The following is a 19,479-nucleotide window of genomic DNA, read 5'->3' as shown; positions in this document are numbered from 1 at the left end:
TGTTAGCAGGCCCTGTAATGAGCACCGCTGCTCATGAATATCAATAACAGCTCTTGTTGGTAGGGTGTTATTTGCCTTTCCGAGAGCTGGACTGTTTGAATCATCTATTGATTTTCGTAGTAAATCTCAGGCATTTCTGTCAAAGGCTGCAATTTACCACTAGCATCTAAATCTCAGCCCGAGCCTCAGCCTCTCCCCAGTGCTGGCACAAACTGGTCCCTGTGCCACTCTGCAGCAGAGTTTCCTGGTGCAGGAGCAGCCCAGGAGGAGCTGGATGTGCCAGGATTTGCCAGCACAGATGGGTGCTGTGATGCAGCCGCTGTCTGGGGCACCGGTGGCTGTAAGACCCCCATGTGCTGGGTGGCAGAAGTGCATGGGGGCTGTGACCGCTGCCCAGGAAGGGGGCATGCCTGGGTGCCTCCTTCTGCTTGTGCTCCAATGCTGCCTACAGGAGCCACAGGCTTCCCTGTGGAGGGGTCAGCAATGGGGCTGCCAGACACCCCCAGTTATTTGTGACCGTGTCCAGAGCCCCATGGCAGCAGGACCAGGGTTCAGGAGACTGAGGGGAGCCGCAGTCCCAGACACCCTCTGTCCTCCGGTACAGGGCTGGGGAGGCTTTGGAGCAATGCACAGTGGCTCTGTGGGGATGCAACGCAACCACAGACCAGTTTAAGAGGCCTTACTGGAAGTGGTTACTGTCCAGCGAGCTCTAATAGAACAAATAGGAGATAATTAATAGAGATCTAACAGATCCCTATCTGCATGGATTCCACTATCATCCAGCGGCAGCTACAGGAGCCATGGGGGACCCAGCAGGGAGGGGACCCAGAGCTAGCTGGATTAGCCGCTGTCTGCAGGAAGATGGGATGTTTTCCTGTATGATTTCTCCTTTAAAGGAGAAAAACGTTCATAGCGAGACTCACAAATCCCAACCTCGCCGTAGAAAAGCCATTTCCAATCCACTCTAAGGAGACAGAAGGTGCTGGGTTAGATTGATCCCCCTGACGATACTGTATTAGAGGGAAATTAGAGCTGGAGCCTGGAGAAACCACCGCAGTATCAAACAATTACTTTACATTTGCCCTTACAAATGGAGGAAGCAGAAATGTGCTTAAAGCAAGTATTAGGTTTCCAAAGGGTGAGCAAATGAGGGCTTAGGAAGGCCTGTACTGAGAGTGCTTATCACATTAGGAGCTCTTAAAACGTGGCTTAAAAAATCTCAGAGTAGATGGTGTGCATCTGAACGAGGCAGGACAGGGCCTTGGTAAGGACACTGAGCGGCACTGGTTTGGTGACAGTGATGCTGAGCAGAGGGGCTGCCAGAGGGATCCCCCACTCATCCACACCATCAAACGGCTGCAGCAGTTGGGAGGAAAGTGCTTTCCTTAAGTGCGAACTTTATCAGCCAGGATGTAAATTCTAACCACCACTGTATGATTTGTGATGGGCTGGAAGGTACGCGGCTTAGAGCAACTGTTTCTATGAGAAAGGTGATGAAGAGCCCTGCTAGAGCACAGTGCAGAGCCTTGACGAGCGCCCACAGCAGGACAAGGACCCTTGCTGACCTGACTGATGTGGGTGCCAGGGTCTGAGCCCAGCTTGCTGCAGGAGAGGGACAGGATGCAGGGGCAGGGTGCCAGATCCTGAGCTGCAGGGCTACAGTGATGCCCTGAATGTCTGTGCTGGAGAAGAGGTTGAGCTGCCCATCACCTGCATGGGCCTGCTGCAAGCTGCGGGCAGAACACGGTGCAGAGCGAACACCCCAAAGCTCTCCCTATCAGGGAAAGCCCCAGCACTAGTGTCAGGCAGTGCCTGGGAAGCTGCCATGGCTTGCACTGGAGCTGTCATGGGGTGACCCATGGGATGCACACCAGTGAAACCGGTAGCACAGGCACAGGGCACTGGCCATGCCAGGAGGTGCCAAGAGATGCTCGTTGCTGATGGGCAGGCGGGTACACAGCCATCCTTGGTGCACCACATCCCCTGGCCCCAGAGGCATGGCCACGGCCATTGCGTGCACTACGTTTTGATCGCTTCACTCAGGCTTGAACCCCAGAGAGCGGCTGTTTAATATTTATCAGCTCATAAATACTTAAATGTAATGAACGTGACTTAAGTGGTCCCTGATCCCCTTCACACTGAAGAGCTCTCAAGATGTGCTGGGTCAAGGGAAGCCTTCCCAGAGGCCATTTACATCGCTGGTGAGTGCCCTTCGGAGCCACCAGCACATCCCTTGGAGCCTGGCACCGCAGCACCGCTCCGGCCCAGCAGCAGCCTCCCCCCCCCAGAACACCTCTGGATGCCTCTTCCCTGGCAGGACCATCCCAGGACCGCCAGTCCTTCGAGCCGGCATCTCCATCGGGTATTTACCTCCTGTCTCCTGATGAGGATCCCTGGCCCCAGACGCGAGCACCGCGTTTGCTCGGTACCAGCAGGGAGGCTCCCGGCAGCCCCAGCCCGGAGCTGGCTCCGTGGTGAGCTCCTCAGCAGCAGCCCCGAGCTGCAGCCCTGCACGGGCACATTGAACTAAACCCGGGATGCTCAGCTGCACAGGGAGCACCGCTCATCCCTCAGACCGCGGCGGCATCACAGCACTGTGAGCGCAGAGAGAACTTGATTAACTTCTTATTAATTAATGCAGTTCAGCTTCCCTGCTGGCTCCGTGGTTATGGGCAGCGGCGGGGATGGGCAGCACTGCAAGGGGCAGTGAGTGAGGGCAGCCCTGCTGGGGGAGCTGGACCCTGCCTTGTGCTGGCCATTACAATCCCCGGGCAGGGATGAGCCCCTGCACCGAGGTACACACGGTTCTAACACAGGCCCTCCCTCCGCCTGACACAGAGCTGTGCAGCAAGTAAATATGATCATTAGCAGACACCTCTAACCCCTTGGAGATGATTAATGCGCAGGAAGAGCCGCGATGCTGGCACAGCCAAGTAGGTCAAGTTTCCTCCTATTATTTTATCAGGCTGCAGCAGGGGACAGAAACCTGCTGCCGGCTGAGCCCCTCGGGACCTGCCACCGCTGCCCGGGATGGGTTTGGCTGGGACACCACTCGGCGATGCTGACACCCGCCTGGGCAGCACAGACACAGAGCAGCGGTGACGCCTGTACCCAGGACGTGCCTCCGCACGGGGCTGACCAACAGCTTCGATTCACTTTGGGAGTTCTCCAAGCTCTTCCACAGGCTTTGCTCAGCGCTGCAGCGAGCGGGAACATGCAGGAACGAGAGGCCCTGACGGTATCAAATGTGCACTGGCGTCCAGGCATCACTGCATAATTCATTACCGGACAGCTAATTAGCCAGCTGGTCCAATTAGGGTGACTCCAGTGCAGCCGGGCCCCGGGTGTGCAGGGCAGGGAGGTGACACTTGCCAGCGGCTCAGGGAGCCCATGGGGTGTCAGCTGCTCCCTGAAACAGCTGCCGACAGCGGGCGGTGGGTGCTGTGCCCATCAGAAGCACTTCAGCGCTGACCGAGGAGTGATGCTCCTTACACATCCCTGCAGGAACACCGATTCCTGCAGCAGCCCTGAGGACCCTGATGGCACAGGATGGTGTGATTGTGGCCAGAAACAGGGGGACATGGCAGGCACCCCAGGGAAGGGCAACTCTCACCACGCTGCGCATGCAGGCAGCGCTGCTGCTGATGCAGGACCCTGCTTGGCTGCAGCATCAGTCCCTAGGTCGCCAGGCAGCAGTGGGCAGGCTGGCAGTGGGATGCTGAGCCAGGCTGGGGGGTATCCCAGCTCTGCCGAGGGACAGGGGAGCTGGCTTAGGGCTCATGGGGTCCCTGGCTGGTTTTGAGCCACGGCATGAGGCAGGTCCACACCAGCCCCAGCTGCCTGCTAACCACAGCAGCTCCTGCAGTGAGCACAGCTGAGGACAGAGACCTGCAGGCTCCGGCAATGGAGATAAGGACGGCTGAGGTACAAATATTTACCCAGCGACTGAATGGCTTCAGCTGAGTTCATTCCTATTAGAGGATCTGTTCGTAATTATCTGAATGCACGTTATTACCTGGGGACCTATAATCTGCCACAGTAATGAGTTCAAGTGGCTCATGTGGCATAATAAGCAGGAAAGGGAAGGTGGGAAGGGGCTCGCTGCCATCCGCAGCAAGGGCAGGCAGGGCTCAAGGACAGGGATCGCTCAGCTTCAGGAGCTGCTGCAGCGCCACAGCAAGGGACACAAAGCTGGGACCTCACCTCCCCGAGCAGCGGGGCAAGGGCAGGGCTAAGCGGAGCCCAACAGGAGGCAAAAGGAAGCTGAGACCCGAGTGAAAGCTCTGCTTCCCCTGCCAGGGAGGGATGCACTGCAGGGCACAGCTCCTGTGCAGGGCATGGGATGAATCCAGCTCCATGGGGCTGGGCTCTGGTTCGGCAGCATTATCCTGGCCCTGCCTGGCACATGGACTCACCGGGCAAACTTGAATTGACTTCATGTGACTCAGTAAAGAATGGAGTTATCCTCTGCAGCAGGTATTGACGTATCCCCACAGCTGGCAAGGGGGGAAACCCTCTCCTGGAGACGTGTCCAGGGTTTGTGTGTGTTTGCAGAGCGCATGGTCCACACTGCTGGCGCCATTTGGGACAGGTCTATCCCCTACACCACAGGGCACAGCAGCTCTACAGGTGTGTTGATGCTCCAAATGGCAATGCGAAGGGAAAGTGCCCAGGAGTGACTGAGATTAATTACTCTGCAGCTAATGCTGTGAAGGATCCGAGCTGCCAGCCGAAGCGAAAGCCTGCCATCCATCTCTTGTGGTCACCCGCACCATTCGGCAGTGATGCTCTTGGGCTCACACCCCTGCAGGGCCCAGGCTGTCCCCAGGAGGGAGAGGGCAGAGGTGCCCATTCCCATGGGAGAGGGCATCGCTGGGCTCAGGAGGCAGAGGCTTCAGCCCGTACCCTCCTCTTTGTGCAGCTCCAACCCTCTCCCTCCTCCCCTGAGGCCCTGCTGCATTTGTTCCAAATGTACTTCTGTATTTAAGAAATAACGATGCGAGACCAGCAGATAATCTCCGTCCCATCTCTGCCCGCTGCTGCGCTGCCTTGTGATGCCCCTGCGCTCAGTCACGGCACTGTTACGAGAGCAGCGCAGTCATTAAGCGCTAATTTCTAAAACAAAGATGAAATTACGTGATTAAGATCTAATTAAAGCCTAACTACCAGCGCCATGAATCACTTCAGCACACCGTTTAATGGATGCCTTTTGAAGCCATCATGCATTTTGTTTCCTTCTGTGGCCAGTGATTTCCCTGCAGGGACCGCCTTGGCTCAGGCTGATGTTTGCTTTCGCTGTGGCTGATTTGGCTGGGGACCACTAAAACTGTTTACAAGTGAGCGAGGAGCTCGAAACCCCGTTTCTAACCAGACAGAAAAGCTCACTTGACAAGCTCATTCCGACGTCTGTCTCTGTAGGAACAAGCAAGAGCGGGGAGGGCTCCTCACACAGCCTCGAGCTGGGAGCATGGCTCTGGCCATGCCATGTGCTCGGTGCAGTCAGCAGGAGCCACGGTGCTCGGTGCCATGGTGCCTGGTGGCCAGAGCTGCACTCAGTGCCATTAAAACTCCCCTTGTTAGGAAAAGGCAGCAAAGAGGGAAGCCTCCCGCGCCGTGCTCGGGCTGCTGGCTCTGAGGGATGGTGCTATAATAATTTTGATGGAGAGTATTGTCATTTTCCTCTTTACCAGCAAATCATCGCCTGCTGATGTCCCAGGGCTGCCTCTGCCAGATCAACACAAGCATTTTAATGCCATCGCTCCTGCGCTGCAGCCTGCCAAGCAGTGATGCTGCCAAGAGCTGCCTCCCCTGGAACCTGCAGCCACCAGCAGCCCTGTGCCCACCGGACATACCACACCGGCACCGGCATGGCCGTGGTACATGGACAGTGGGCATGGGCTCTGCCGATGCCACAGCACAATTCCCCCTCCGCACTGGGAATGCCAGCCTGGTCCCAGTAAGGCCATGCTGGAGACCCTGCCTGCTCCTGCTGCCCTCCACAGGGCTGGAGGGCACCCTCCCCGTGGGCTCGGTGTGCTCAGGGCTCTCTGCACATTCTGCTTCCATCCCAAAAGGCAGCACCTCCAAAATGCTCCTCATTCTTCAGAGCCAGCCCTGCGGTTATGGAGCTCAGCGGGGGAGATGTCAGAGCCGTGTGGCTCCCGGTGCGTCCTGTCCACAGTGATGGCAGGAGCTGAAAACCCCTCAGCTCCCATCATCTTCACTGCTGAGAGCTGAGGCAGGGGCAGCCCCGTCCATCCCCGGGGTGCCGGGCTCCCAGCGGTGATCCCGCTATGAGCCAAGGCAGCTATGGCAGATTCCTCAGCACTGCATCAACCTGAGAGGATTAGGAGCAAGCAAATCTTATCTTGACCTGAATCCAAGCAAGCCCGAATACGGCCCCGTAAGTCCCTTGGGGAGAGCCCACAGTGAAATGACTTCCTCCCTGCTGCTTGCACATGAGGAATGGATAGAAAGGGCATTGGAGGGAAACCAAAGAACTCTTACAGCCCCATTTCAGCTCCTTTCCTTGCCTTTTCTCAGTGGAAGAATGCCTTGTTCTCCCTGCAATAGCGCATTAAGTGAGCACATGTCCTCCTGGGGACAGCTGCAGCTGCAACAGGTATCTAACAAAGTGCTAAATGAGGAAGATCACCATCATTAATCACAGCCTGTGAAATGAGGTAGTTCTCAAAACGGCACCCCCATATAATTGTTCGTGGATACAAACAAGGAGCAGTAAGTCAGGGTAATGCTCCCCAGGTGACTCCGGCAGCCGGAGGAGACTAAGGAATTGAAATTCAGGAGGGCTCCCGGTTTGCGCTGCCCGAGGGATGAGCTTCCTGGTGCTGGATACAGCACAGCAGAGCTCCAGCCAGGGCCAGCCCCGTTAACGGCTGCTCAAACGCTCCTGCCTGGCGTGAGACAGGGGACATGGGCAAGGCAGAGGGGAGCGAGCGCAGGGCTCGGGGGGCTCGGCACAGCCTGGTGAGCTCTCGGAGCCGTTAGCACCTCCGGAGCACTCAAAGCACCTTTGAAAATCTCCGTTGTCAGGGAGCAGGCTCCAGGCAAACAGGGTCAGGACACACCAGAAGAGCCCAGAACTGGGGGTGCCGGGGCAGAGCCCTGCAGGTGAAGGACCCTGCACCACTGCGGGGTGCCCGAGATCACAGCATCACAGAATCAACGAGGCTGGAAAAGACCTTTGGGGTCCAGTCCAACCACTAACCCATGGCACTGAGGCCTCGTCTGTGTGGTTTGGGAACAGTTGCAGGGACGGCGCCTGCAGCCCTGCCCTAGGCAGCCTGTTGCAATGCCTGAGCACCCTTTGGGGGAGGAATTCTTGCTTCATAAAGCAGACCCACAGCAGTGAGACACCACCCGCAGGTTCCTGCCATTCCCCAGCCCAGCTCTGCCCCTGTCTGTGGACACTCGGCTTCACTGGAGCCACAGTGGCCCCATGCAGAGGCTCAGTCACTGGCATGAGTGAAACTGGCAGTTAGAGCAACGTGAGCTGCAAGCGGAGAAATGAGAGGGGACAGATTGCCAATGCTCAGGGTGCGCGTTACCGAGCCGCTGATGAAGATAGTTCATGCCTGGAGTACCAGGAGTGTGTGTGCTGCCGGCCCCATCGCAGCAGCAGAAGCTGCCAGGCTGCACCCAAAGCAGGGATCACCCAGCGCTGTGAAGAGAAGTGATGGAGACAGGGTGCATCCACCAGCTGCACAGAGAGCCTGCCCTTGAGGCTCTGCAGAACGAGCCCCAGCACATCCTCGGGCAGATGTCAGCACCTCTTGGAAACCTCATTTTTCCACCAGTTGTCCTGGCTCGTCCATCTGCAAAGAGAGCCAAGGCACAGCCCCGTGCCAGCAGTCATACCAGGCTCATGAACCACATCCTGCACCCGGCCCTGCCAGCCCCCAGTGCCACAGCCAGAGCAGGCCCTGTGCTGGAGGGAAACCAGATGGGATGAGGTGATCGGTGCATGGCAGATCCATGGGGCTGCTCCTCGTCTCCCTGTTTACTCCAGGTGCTCCCTGTTTGTCAGCTCTGCTGGAGACACCGGGTGACCGCAGCTGCAGCTCCTGCCCTCGCTGGCTCAGCCATGGCCATTAATGAGCTCTGGCTGCTCCTCCTACTTGCTTCAATTACACTTGAGAAGATGCCATCTACCTGCATGGTCCAGTCTGGCCCCTTGCCACGGCCTCAGGCTCTTTCCTTGCTGCAGGGCTGGTGTGTGAGCAGTTCCCCTGGCTGCAGGCCACTGGTTTGGGGTGGTTACAGGGAGCATGACAGGTTTACACCTGGCTAAGCCAGGAGGAGATGGGCTGCCGTGGGATCAATGAGGGGAAAAGAAGGGAAGAGCATTGGCACTGGAGGTGTGGGACAGAGGATGCTGTGGGACAGCCATGGGCTGCTCTGGCACCCCCAGCACCCTTCATGCTGGCTCTGGTAGGACGTGGCTCACCTCTGCACCAGGACAGGGGCTGCCAGGGGCGAACTTCAAAAGGGGAAGGAACCATTGTTCCTCCGAGTTAATATTCCCTTGTGGACCTTGCTCTCCTCATTATTCTGGTCGTCACTTAAGCAACAGCCGCTCGTCACTCGTGGTTCGGCAGCTGAGGGAAGGGCTGAGTGCAAGAGGCTAATTTATTTTCTTTTAGTGCTTCTCATCCATGGCAGCCCCTGGCTGCTCCTCACCACTGGTAACCAACTGGAGGCATTTCAGATATTTCTAATGTATGACAGCAACTGGGAAGCAGAAATTACCCTCTCTGAAATAATTCCTGAGACAGATTTCTTTTGGCACTTTGCAATAGATGCGCAGAGGAGACGTGGGCTGCATGTTCTAGTTTGCCTTTCCTGAGCAATTTATTAGCCCCGCCATCTGGTTAAGACCTCATTTCTTTCCCCCAGATAAACATACCTCATCGGCAGGAATGGCATCTGCAGGCACGTGGAGAGGAGGAGAGGAGGGCTCTGCTGCCCTGCTCGTCCTGCCCAGCCGGGTCCCTGGCTCCAGCACCATCTCACGTGCTGGGTCCCTGCTGCGAGCTGCAGCGGGAGACAAACGCACTCAGGATGCGGGGCCTGCACTCAGCCCGAATGACACTGAAACAGTGACAGGAACGATTTCCAGGGGAAACGGGAGAGGTTCGTGCCGGTGCTGAAGCCACAGAGCTCCTGCGGGTGCTCCGTAGCCACCAACCCGGCTGCCTATCAGCTCCATGGGCACCGGCAGGCACCCAGGCACTGGGCACTGGGATGCTCCAGCCGTGACGTGCTGCCTGCATCACGGGAGCATCACCCCGGGCAGCGCAGCCCCAGTGCTCGGTGGGACTTCATCTGAGCCAGCCCAGGGAAACAGGAGTTGGGCCATCCCTCACAGCACCGCCCCGGGCTCCCTGTGCCACCCTGCACGGGCACCGCAGAGCTGCGGCACTGCAGGCCCCAGGGTGCTGCCCGGGTGCCGCCCAGGGCACTGCACAGACCTGAGCGTGCCACGGGTGCTGCGCCCCATGGCGTGTGTGGCCCTCACCTGAGGGCCTGCCTTGGCTGAGCTGCTGGAGCGGGGGGATGTGAGGAGCACCCCAAATGCAGCACTGGGCACAGCCATCCCCTTTGGCAGTGGTGCGGCTCCTGCAGGCCCAGGGCGGCTCCGACCTGCCAGCGCTGATCCCGGGCAGCAGACCCGCAGGACACGGAGCCGCCGGCAGCAGCATTTCCATCACTGGTCTACTTGAAAAGCTGCTGCAGTATTTCAGAGCAGAAAGGCAATCAGTCGTGGCTTCCTAATGCACCCTAATGGGGCTCTTTACACGCAAAGGACACGTGGGGTCCGTAATGTGCACCAGGGGCTGAGCAGCACGCACAGCCGCAGCGCTGTGGGTCACAGACTGCACGTCCCCAGCCTGCCTGAGAGCTCCTGGAAGAGCAACCAGGTCTGGAGAGCAAATGCCGCGAATGGAGCCAGAGCACGGTGTGTCCTGAGCAAAGCCCAGCAGCATCCAGCAGCACCCAGCAGCACCCGCTCCGAGCCCAGCAGCACCAGCAGCTGATGCTGAGCACAGGGACACGAGGACCTCATCAGGGCCATGGTGCTGGAGACAACAGAAACATGGGCAGAGCCCTGTGCTAAACCAGGCAGGGGCTCTCCCTTCGTCCTGAAACAGGCACTGGGATGGTGCAGAGCGGTGAGACAAGAGCTGCATAAATCTGTTGCTGGAGCTCTGATAAAAGGGAATACGATGGTTAATTCAAGCCTTTCATGGATTTGGGTCTTACTTTGGGCTTTTGCTGTGCTCAGAACCATCTTCACATAAGGGTTTGGGAAAACAAAGCGAATGTGACACTTGCTGCCAAGGCACCGTTGCCCCGAGGCATCACGCGCATTCCCATAGGAATGGGCCAACGTCTGCCCCAGGGCAGTGGGGCCTTACTCAGGTCTCTGCTCCGTTCACTCAGCTCCAGCACCCAGCACCAGGGCCCTGCGGGTCGGTGTCCCCAAGGAAGATGCCACGACCCGGCAGCAAACCAGCGGCACGGCCACATCCCCTCCTGGCTCTTCTCTTTCCAGCATCCTTTTAACCAGGGCATCACGGCACCGAGTGACCCCCTGTCCGGAGCCTGTCATTGCTGCGCCACCATCTCATCAGAGAATGAAATCAGGGCGGTTTGACAGGTCCTACTTCTTTTCTATGACAGGCATGAATTTATATTCCCAGGCTCTAATTCTCCCATTAATTGAATCCTGCATTAGTTTTTCCACCCATTTGCCCAAGATTAATGTCAGGCTAATTGGATGTAGTTGTCCAAGCCATCTCACTCACTCACTCACTCGCTCACTTGGCTGTCTCTTGGTACGATGTGCTCTCCTCCCACCCAGCACCGCTGTTCAGCTTTTCAGGATCAAGAGGGGAGCTCCAAGGGCTTGCGTGGTTCATAAAACCACAGAATCCCAGACTGGTTTGGGTGGAAAGGACCTTAGAGCTCACCCAGTTCCAGCCCCCTGGAATGTGCCTCCCTCTCAGCCACGGCTCGGATGGACACCCCGGCAGACGATGGAGGGAGAGCTCAAGCACCAGAGCTGGTCCCAGAGCTCCCGGCACGAACCGCAGCCAAGCCCACGAGCGGCGGTGGTGACTGGACCATCCCATTGAATCAGCTCCTCTGCTCCTCAGGCTGACAGCGAGCAGCGTTTGTAATTAGGATTAAAAACTGAAGTGAGAGAAGAAACAGAATCGCAAATGGGGTTTGGTAATTGAGAGCTCCGCTCGTGCTGCTCTGCCAGGCCGGGCTGGGGCCTCTCCAGTGCCCATGCGCGGCCCCGTGGTGCTCTGGGGGTGGCACCAAGGACCCCCCCGTGCTCAGAGCCTCCCGCGCTGTGAGCAGTGTTTAACCATGACCAGCGTTTAACCATGACCAGTGTTGAACCATGACCAGTGTTTAACCATGACCAGCGTTTAACCATGACCAGTGTTTAACCATGACCAGTGTTTAACCATGACCAGCGTTTAACCATGACCAGTGTTTAACCATGACCAGTGTTTAACCATGACCAGCGTTTAACCATGACCAGTGTTTAACCATGACCAGTGTTTAACCATGACCAGCGTTTAACCATGACCAGTGTTTAACCATGACCAGCATTTAACCATGACCAGCGTTTAACCATGACCAGTGTTTAACCATGACCAGTGTTTAACCATGACCAGCGTTTAACCATGACCAGTGTTTAACCATGACCAGTGTTTAACCATGACCAGCATTTAACCATGACCAGCGTTGAACCATGACCAGTGTTGAACCATGACCAGTGTTTAACCATGACAAGTGTTTAGCCATGACCAGTGTTGAACCATGACAAGTGTTTAGCCATGACCAGTGTTTAACCATGACCAGCGTTTAACCATGACAAGTGTTTAGCCATGACTAGTGTTTAACCATGACAAGTGTTTAACCATGACCAGCGTTTAACCATGACCAGCGTTTAACCATGACCAGCGTTGAACCGTGACCAGCGTTTAACCATGATAAGCGTTTAACCATGACCAGCGTTTAACCATGATAAGTGTTTAGCCATGACCAGTGTTTAACCATGACCAGTGTTTGACCATGATCAGTGTTTAACCATGGCAAGTGTTTAACCATGATCCCTTTGAGCAGCAGTGGCTCGAGGCCGGGTCACACCAGGAGGGGAAGGGGAATGTGTCCGGAAGGATCTTTATGGGAGGAATTTCCAACCTTTACCCAGTTTCCCACCTCCTTTAGCCCTTGGGAGAGCTTCATTCATGTGAAACTCAGGTTGCAAAGGAGCTGGCAGCTCAGGAGTGTGATCTCCTTCCAAGTGACCCAGGACCATCCCACCCGAGCACCGCCTGATGGGACGACGCGGGGTAAATTCTGGTTGTAACATTCAAAACCACACAGAGTACACAGGAACCCATCCAACACTGACGCAGGAGGGGAAACGTCTCCCTCACTGCTCTGCATGGGACATCCTTGCTTTGCTGACAGCTCCCCTGGTTTACTTACGCCTCCGTCAGCAGCTTCTTATCCCCATTTCCTGGTGGGTTGGGCTCTTTGGAGGATGTTTTGAGGGCTGTTTTCAGTGGTTCACATTTAATCGCAGCTCACCGTTATCCGAGCACAGGACAGGGAACTGCATGGCCAGCCAGGACCATGGGCACCCAGCGGGTGACAGCCCCCGAGGCTGTCACTGCTCTGTGGGGACACACCACACACCCCAGAGCTGGATGCACCAGGGCCCATGGTACCCAACACCGGTGCCCAGCCCCTCGGTGCTCCTGCCAGTGACAACTCCTTCACCCAGTGCTGCTCAGCACCACATCCCACTGCACTCCGGCAGTGCCTGGTATCCCAGCATCCCGGTGGTGGTGATGCTGCCTTGAGAGGGAATTTGTAGTGACCCCTGGCAAGGGTGATTTGTGGCCCCACAACAAACAGATGAGTGACTCCTTCACACGAGTGAGAAGCACCGGCCCCGTGGCTTTTTGAAACATTGAGCAGCACAAGTGAGGGCGATGCATTATTTAAAGGCTTTTCAAGAGAAGGGAAATAATTTCAGCTTAGTTGGCTTTGTAGGACAGCTTGGGTAGAGAGCGGGGACAGCAGAGCTGCCCGCAGCAGGGCAGCGGTGGGGCAGGGAGATGAGAGAGCCTGGGGCCATTGGCCACACTGAGGCACAGCACCATGGGGTCCGCAAACCCTGAGGTGGCTTCTCCTGTCCAGCCCAGCACCAGTGGCAGGGCAGGGATGAGGGGACAGAGCTGCCACCGGTGATGGAGGAGAGCCCAGCGGACGGGCAGTGCGGTGCGGGAGCGCGCTGATGAATTGGGTGTCACCGGTTTAATCCAGAGCCATTAGCCATGCTGAGCACTCGCATATCGTTTGTTACACTAATGGATCGCTGGAGGTCATTTGGTAATGAGAGAGGGAGAGAAAGGTTATTAGTTTTTATCAGACATTAATTGGCCAAATTCGATTACTTATTTAGCATGTGCAGTGTACGAGGGGGGCTCTGCCCCAGCAGCAGCCCGGCCGGCAGAGCAGGAGGGTGGCAGCAGCTCCATGGTGGGTACCACAGCACTGCATAGGCATGGGGTGGACACAGGCAGATGCCATCACGACCAGCTCCCATCCACATGCTTCCCATCGGCTCATCGCAGGCTGCAGGACCAGGGGTTGACAAGGGGCACCCCAAACCCATGCGGCACCCCCATGCCCGTGGTACAGCCGGTGCCCAGCCTGGAGCAGTGCCACGGGCAGCAGCTCTGGCTGCCATGCTCCATGTGCAGGGAGCAGCGGAAACGCTCTGGGAGCCGCGCAGGTGATACCACATTTATCTAACAAGCTTCCAAATGAAAACCAGCATTTGGACTTATTGCATTCTGCCTCAAAATTTGATTACATTTTTCTACAGCTGTAAATCTGCCTTCCTTTCTGCAACATTATTATTAAAGCCAGTATTGAATTGGCGGTGTGATACGTAAAATTTCAATCCTGGCTCTGACATTCCAGGAAGTTAAAAACCAATTACAGTGTGTGCTTTGCCTCGGGACAGAATGAATCATTGAACACAGCCACTTCACCAAGAGAAATTAAAGGTTGAAGCAGCAACATGGGGAAGGTATTAAGTTAAAATCAAAGGTCAATTAAAGTAAAACTGAGTCTATTTTATTTTTAATATTTTGCTTACATTTTCATTCCTTTCCGATGAACAAGGAGCAAAATAAACCTGCACTTTTATTTATCTGCCAGGTAATGAATCTGGGCTGAACTCGGTTTCAGGAGCTGAGAGGGAGCATTCAGGTGATAAAACTCCCAGCCCAATAACCAGCGTTAATCTCACCGTAATGAGGCTGGCGCAGCAATGGGGCAGCTCACACAGTCCCCGTACCAACAGCACCCACTGCACAGCAGCAAGGTCCCATCTCTCCTCACCTGCACCCACTGAGCCACTGTGGCCACCCATGGGACGCCACAGCACCCCGGGGACACGTGTCCCCATTGCCAGCACCTCAAGTCCATGAGAGCCACTTGGCTGCAGATCTTGGCCATGCCACAGATCAGCATCGCACCACAACAGCATCGCACCATGCAGTGCCACCCCGCGCACTCCTAGCTCTGCTCTAGGCTCTGAGAGGCACCCTGCCTGCTCTCGCCCAAATGGGGGGCAGCAGCTCTCCATCCCCACACATCTTGCACCAGTGAGACCCCTGTGTCCCCCAGACTTTCCAGGCAAGAGCAGAGCAAGACCTTTCCCAGCATCCGATCCTCTGGATGTGGGGCTGCCTGGCACCAGCACATTCCCAGCCTGGCACAGCCCTTGCTGTGGCTTGGCCAGCCCAGCTCAGCCCCGTTGTCCATCCCCAAGTGATGGAGACAGCACCACCAGGGAACCAGAGCTGCGGGAAGCACGGGCAGCTCCCCACAGCTACAGCCCACAGAACACAGCACACAGACCCCCCCAGCACGGTGCGCAGGGGGCACGGAGGGGCACCCCTGCGCAGGGATGCAGCACCCGGCTCATCCCCACTGCAGCAGCGCGTTTGCGTCCGCCCGGGCCGGCCTTGCCGGCGGGCAGGAACCAGCCCCATGGCACCGGCTGCCCCGTAACCAGCCCCAGCAGCCGCTCCTGCAGCCCGCGGAGCAGGGGCCCTGGGGAGATGAGATCACAGCCATGAACTCATCCGGCTGCGGGAGGGAGCCGCGATGGGCTGGAGCCTCCAGCGGCAGCCGCGCAGGAGCGGCGCTGGCCCCGGACCCGCTGTGTTTGCGACTGTCGTTGGTGCAGCGGGGGGAGCCGCTACCTCCTGAGCGGGGGCAGCGGCTCCTGACCCCTCCTGTAGAGCAAAGGGCCGGTTGTACGCTCCGCTCCCCGCAGCAGTATGTCATCTGCAGCGCCTTGTATGCCTGGACTCCAATAGATAATCCATACCCTTGAAGCGGAGCACATCATCTGCTCGGGCCCAAGCATAAATCATTTGCAAAATATTAACATGCCTAAAGACCGTCCCAGGGGCCTCGGGAACTGCTCTGCAACACTCACACTTGTGCCTGCTACAGGAGAAATGCGTTCACCACAGAGCTATCAGATGCTGCTCTAGTGACAGGCTGCAGCACAAAGCTATTGGTGAGGAGCAGCAGTGGAGGGAGAACCCCCCCGGCCCCAGCGCTGCCACCCTGCTGGACAGCCTCACCTATGGAACCACGCCAAGGGGCTGGGAATGCACCGGTTCTCCAGGGAACCAGATCCTCCTGGGTTAGAAAGGGAGCGAGCACGCGTGCGGCTCCCTGTGCGGCTCAGGAAGGAGTCATCCCCATATCCCCAGAGCAACTCGTTTCAATAAGCATCAGACACAGCAAATGCAGGAGAGCAGAGATTACCCCAGTGGTGACACCCAGAACGAGCTGACAGCGCTGTGCTACATGGAGTGGTGCCTTCGGCCCCGGATGGGAGGGCTGGTACGGCAGGGCTGGACACACAGGATGCCCAGGGAGTGATGTGCCTGGAATGGGAGCTGGGCAGCAGTGCTGGGTACACCAGTGCATGGTAATCCATCTACCACCAGCCTTGACCTGCACAGCAGCGTTCATAACAGAGGAGAGGGGCAAAGGGACCAGGGGAGCTGGAGCAAGGGCAAGTGAAAGGGCCTGGAGGTTTCCCAGCATCAAAGCTTCCACTCACAGCAGTGTCCCCAGCTCACGGCCACCCCTGTGCTGCTCACTGGCCACCGCCTCTGCATCATCCACAGCAAGCTCCGGGCAGGAGCACGCAGTCACAGACACACCAGGACCCAGGTCCTGCGGCACCTGGGGCAGGACACCCCAAGCAGCCCGGGAAGAGGCAGGAGCTGCCCGGGTTGTCCCCAGCAGGGCTCCCGCCAGCGCTCGGGTTTGTTTGGTAAATAACGACTCTGTTATAAATATTCCATGAGCCCAGGAGCTGCAGCGCATTAAAAAATGATGAGGTCCCTGCTTCCCCTGCGCCGGGGCTGCGAGAGGGGTTTCAAATCGGGCGTCAGCTGGGGCCGACAGGGGATTTGTTGTGGGGCTGATGAATAGTTCCAGAAATACTCAGTACCTGCAGGAAGGATCAATGCGTCACCGCTGGGCTCGGACCGAGTGCAAGCCTGCCGCCATCCCCGCCGCACGGGGTGTTAAGAAATCCAGGTCGCTGAGGTGGACGTGCCGTTCGTTACTGCTTTTCTTGACCGGATGAAGCGAACGTGGAGAAGGGGCCGTGCAGCACCTGGATGAATTGGTCCAGCAGCCACCAGGCTCTCGCCTCCCTGGTTTAGATGTCTGCCGAGAGGGGCAGCAGGACTGGCACCAGCACAGTGGTGCCAACCCCTTTGTGCTGAGGCTGTGACCACCACCCCGCACCATGGGGCTGACCCCAGGGTGCTGCTCAGCGGCCCAGGAGGGCAGCACAGGGGGACGAGCCCCGCAGGGAGCTGGAGCTCTGCCCTCTCCAGGGCAATGAAGCACCCCCAGCTCCAAGCCGCCAGCCCATGGAGGGCAGAACATCACAGCGAGGGCAGCCCCTCTGCAAAGTGACACAGAGCTTGTGTAGGCGCAAAACCAGCGGCACTGCAAGGAGCCCGGCTCCTCAGCACAACAGCCCCTGGGGCACTAACAGGAGAGGCCATCAGATACCGCACCAGGCTCTTCAAATCACGGACTCCCAAACCAGTTGGGGTTGAAGGGACCTTAAAGCTCATCCAGCTCCAACCCCTGCCATGGGCAGGGACCCCTTCCACTGGAGCAGCTTGCTCCAAGCCCCTGTGTCCAACCTGGCCTTGAGCACTGCCAGGGATGGGGCAGCCACAGCTTCTCTGGGCACCCGGTGCCAGCGCCTCAGCACCCTCACAGGGAAGAGCTTCTGCCTAAGAGCTCAGCTCAGTCTCCCCTCGGGCAGGCTCAAGCCGTTCCCCTTGGCCTGTCCCTACAGGCCCTTGTCCTGTCCCTACAGGCCCTTGTCCAAAGCCCCTCTCCAGGTTTCTTACCAGCCCCTCTGGGTATTGGAAGACTGTTCTAAAGTCTCCTGGAACCTTCTCTTCTCCAGGCTGACCAAGCACAGCGCTCTCAGCCTGCCCATGCTCTCTGCCTGTGACAAAACCCTGCACATAAGCATCCCCCAGGAGCTGGAAAGTGCAATTCCATCAGCACCCCCAGCTCACTGTCGATGAGAGCTGGATGTGTCCAGCAGCCAGGCAAGGCTTTGGGAGCACTCTCAGGGCTCGAAGCTGTCACTGGGGCACATGTGCGTGTATGAGATATTCGGACAACCGGCAGCCCGCTCGGTGTTGCAGTAAAACCCGCACGTGCCGAGCGGCCGGGCACCAGCCTGGCCTCGGCTGCTCCATCCGTCGCTCGCGGCGAGGGGCTGGTGTCAGCGGTCTGCACTGCACTAAAAGCTGGGTTTGCTACAAGAGGGACCGGTTTTATGTTACCATAAATCGTCAACAGTTGGTGAGGTCCCCACAGAGAGAGGATCGATACCAGCGGAGGGGAGAAAGTGCTGAGAAAGGAAAAGCGATACCCTAATTAGAGCAGAATTTAAGACCCGGGGGTGCGGGTGACAGCGCTAACACGGTGTAATTCACTGGGGTTTGTTCTGCTCTCGGCCGCACTGGTGTTAATAAATATCCCAAAGGACAGCAGCGGCCTGCAGGGAGCACATCCATCCTCGCCCCACCGGCACAACCAGCCCCTGCCCTCACCTGATGGAGCCACGGGGTTGGAGCCTCCAGCCCAACAAGTGGTTTCCTCGCCTCAGCTCCCCCGGTTTGCACAGTGGGGATCCCTGCTCCAGCTGCCCCAGGGCACAGGGACAAGCCTGGTGCCCCCCAGCCAGCACTCTGGGCACCCCAACCTCCCCGGGGCGTCAGGAACCTGCCCCCCGCTCCACAGGGACCTAATCCTGGCTTAGCGCAGCCGTAATCCCAGCCCCGGACCCGAACATCTGCCCCAGCTCCGTGCCCAGACACGGTTCCCCTCCTGACCCAGATTTAGCAACCACTCGTGTCCTGACCTGCCCCCAGCGCACGGAGCACCCACCGCAGACCCACGTACACGAGGGGGCAAGCAAATGGACCACTCCGGGATCACAGTTCTCCGGTGTTTCCCAATCGGCCTCTCCCCACTCCCAGCTGGGTCTCGGGAGCTGCAGCAGGATCTCTATTGAATAAAGTGGCCATAAAACCCGCCTGGATCGGAGAAATACTGGTGAATGTAATAAACAAAAATATATTAACTCTAATTCCGTGAAGCCTTTGGCTATATTAATATCTCTTTAATATAATCACTTATAAATAAGTGATGACCCCGTGATTTAATATGACATTTGTCATCCCATTTCCATACAAGACGTGAAGTGATGACTCTCTGCTGTGCAATAAAGGGATGGGTCTTGTACATCGTGACTGCAGCTCCTGCACTGCAAGTGGGAAGACAAGCATCCAGACAGGAGGGAAATCTTCAGCAGAGGTAACACACCGGATTGCTGAAGCATTTCACGCACCATTCACCATGCGGATGGGAGCCCGAGCAGCCCAGAAGCCACGGGGATGGTTCCCAGCCATGCTCGGAGCAGCCGCCGCTCACCCAGCCCAGGGTATCACCTGCAGCTGATGCAGCCGCTCGTGTAGAGAGGTCCTCCCTGCAGCAGGCAGGAGCTTGTCCTCCTTCCTCCATCCTCCTCAGCAGGCTGTGCTCTCCCCCATGGCCACAGGGCCACCGCTGCCCACCCTGCTAAACAAGAAACAGTGTTTAGAATCACAGAATCCCAGCCTGGTCTGGGTTGAAGGGACCTTAAAGCTCATCCAGCCCCAACCCCTGCCACGGGCAGGGACCCCTTCCACTGGAGCAGCTTGCTCCAAGCCCCTGTGTCCAACCTGGCCTTGAGCACTGCCAGGGATGGGGCAGCCACAGCTTCTCCGGGCACCCACAGAG

Source organism: Lathamus discolor, chromosome 6 (genome assembly GCF_037157495.1).
Source record: "Lathamus discolor isolate bLatDis1 chromosome 6, bLatDis1.hap1, whole genome shotgun sequence".
In the NCBI taxonomy this organism is placed as follows: Eukaryota; Metazoa; Chordata; class Aves; order Psittaciformes; family Psittacidae; genus Lathamus; species Lathamus discolor.
This window is presented reverse-complemented; position numbering follows the sequence as displayed.